Source organism: Dioscorea cayenensis, chromosome 16 (genome assembly GCF_009730915.1).
Source record: "Dioscorea cayenensis subsp. rotundata cultivar TDr96_F1 chromosome 16, TDr96_F1_v2_PseudoChromosome.rev07_lg8_w22 25.fasta, whole genome shotgun sequence".
Taxonomy (NCBI): Eukaryota; Viridiplantae; Streptophyta; class Magnoliopsida; order Dioscoreales; family Dioscoreaceae; genus Dioscorea; species Dioscorea cayenensis.
Window position 1 is genome coordinate 15755770 of NC_052486.1, and position 2899 is coordinate 15758668.

The following is a 2899-nucleotide window of genomic DNA, read 5'->3' on the forward strand; positions in this document are numbered from 1 at the left end:
AGGTAGGGTTGTGAGGCCGAGTATGAAGGAAATAAGCCAATGTGGAACACAATGCACTTATTTTGGAAGAGATCTTGCTAAAGTTCAAACACGAAGACATAGGATAAGTGTGAGATGCTAGGTGTGTGCCAACCTCCTCGCATTCGGTGAGCACATCCATTTGGAGGGGCACAAAGGCGGTCACACTCGAGCATTCCGACTTATGCATATGAGAACAAGAGCTCCACCAACATGTATATCATTGAAGAAGCAGAAGTGATTCACGGCGTGAGCGTGTGCCCATTTGCGTTACCCGATGAAAGTATGGAATTGGGAAGTTATTCAGGTCGAAAGCGTAGAGAGCTATGTAGCGCTGCGCAAGTTCAGTAGCGACACTGATTCACAGAGGCCGAGAAATCAGAAAGCGGAGAATCCACAGGGCGTGTGGAAATTATCCCGCGACCATGTGGAAATTCCTACGCAGCGCGTGTGGCGATCCACGCGAGTGGGTTGCCCGATTCTAGCCCTATTTAAAAAGTCGATTCAGCCCGATTTTTGGTATTCTTTTCTCCATCTTTTCCCCAACTTGAGAGGGTCTTGACTAGGGGTTTTTGAGGGTATTGGCTGGGTTTTTGAGAGGTTCTATGGCTCCGACATCGCGCGTCGTTTGGAAGAAGGTTTATTGGGAGAAACTTTTTCAGATCGGCACCGATCCGGCCGAGGTGTATCTAGGTCCGGACAAAGGATCACTTGCGACAGTGAGGACTCTCCACAAGACCATCGACACCGACCATCGAGGGGGTTTCTTTATGGATTCATTGCTTTTTACATTCGATTTCTTTTGATTGTACATAGCTCCATGGAGAGCTAAACCCTAGTGGTACTTGGGTGATTGTGAACCCTAGGATGTATTCGTTTCATTGAACTTCTTTATTATGCTTTCAATAAATTGATGTTTATTATAAGTTCCAACCATGAATGCTTGATTGTATGAACATTTCCCCTAGAGTGACACTAGGGTTGAGAGTTCTTGATGGTAACCTTGTGAGTGAGTGACACACCACGAGTGTTAGACAAAGCTAGGTTGGAGAGGGTTGAGAGGGTGAGTCGAGAGGTATAGGAGCGTCCCCTTTCCCCTCCGACGTGATAGATTCTACCTCCATTGCTTAAGTTCTTTGCGGCCATAATAGAGTGAACGGTCTAAGGGATGAACCTCCGCTGGGGCCTAGTTGCGCTTGAAATAGAGTGAAACGTTGAGGGGATCTTAGTATCTAGGTCTTAATTGTGGCTTGGACCTTCCACCTGGACCAAAGTGTTAGGTCTATAATTAGGAAGCGATTTATCACTTGGAATCCCTAGAGCTCATTGCAACTTTATTCGAGTGCGAGGTTGAGAGGTTATTTAATCTCTCCTCCAAGACATGAATAGAGTTAGGCATAGTTGACCTTAGATTTGAGACTATGTATGTAAGGATTTCCATGACTCACCTCCTCCTATGGTCAACTATGAATAGGTTATACATGGTCCCAAATCTCTTAGATTAAGCCCTAGATAAAGTTGCAATGAGCTCTGAGAGTTCGGTGATAAATCTCTTCCTAATTATGGACCTAACCCTTTGGTCCGGAGGCGGGTCCCCAGCCACAATTAAGCCCTGGATCTAAGATCCCTCGATGCTTCACTCCGTTACACGTGCAGACTAGGCCCGGCGGAGATTCATCCCTGACCAGACCTCTATGTGGCCGCAAACTGAACGAGGAAACGGAGGTAGGGAATCTATCGCGTCGAGAGAAGGGGCGCTCGCTCCGACTTGCATCTGCAGTCTCAACCTAGCATGTCCTGCGCTCGGTGTGTCACTCGATCTGAGGTTGCTAACAGAACTCTTGACCTAGTGTCACTCTGGGAGAAATGTTCATGCAATCAGCATTCAGACGATGGACTCACAATAAACATCAGTTTATTGAGCTTTATGAAAGAAGGTCGATGAGCGAGTCATCTGGGGATTTCGACGCAAGTACCACTGGGGTTTAGCTCCCGTGGAGCAGTGCAATCAAAGAGAAATCGATGTAAGCAATGGATCCATAAGACCCCCTCGGTGGTTGTGGCGGGAAAGATAGTGGAGGTCTCTGCAGTCGCAGGGATCCTTTGTCGGCCTAGGACCACCTCATCCGGATCGATGCTCGAATCAGAAACCTGCCAGAACAGCGGCGTGGCGATGCTCGAAACCCATAGTCTCCCAAAACCCCTGGTCGATGCCACGAGCTGGCCGAAGCCATCTCTCAGGTTGGGAAAAAGATGGAGAAGAATACCAAAATCGAGGGCTGAGATCGACTTTAAACTAGCTTATGCTATGTCTCTGGGTGCTATACTCTGGGTCTTGGGCACGGATACACTTCCCAGATTCCATACTTTCATCGGGGGTAGCATAAGCGGGCACATTCACGTCGTGAATCCATTGCTTCTTCAATGATATACATTGAGTGGAGCTCTTGTTCTTATATGCATAGAGTGGATATACCGAGTGTTTGCCTTTGTGCCTCAAATGGATGTGCTCACTCGAGATGCGAGCGAGGTTGCACACTCTCAGCATCTCACCCGTCTATGTTTGCGTTTGAACTTTAGCAAGATCTCCTCCTAATTAAGTGCATTATGATCCACATTGGCCTATTTCCTTCATGCTACTCGCCTCACAGCCTACTGCGTAAAAATAACATACACACACATATTAATAAACTAGAAAAGTAATCCTCAACATAAGGAATGAGCAGCTTTTGCATTCATATCGCATGAGCTACTATCGGCGAAGAGGCTCAGCCGGGGGACCCAAGCCATCGATGAGATACCACTACCGGAAGAGCTAAATTCTAACCTCGGGTAATAGGGACCTCACGGACCAAGGGACGGTCTTGATAAATGGCTAAAT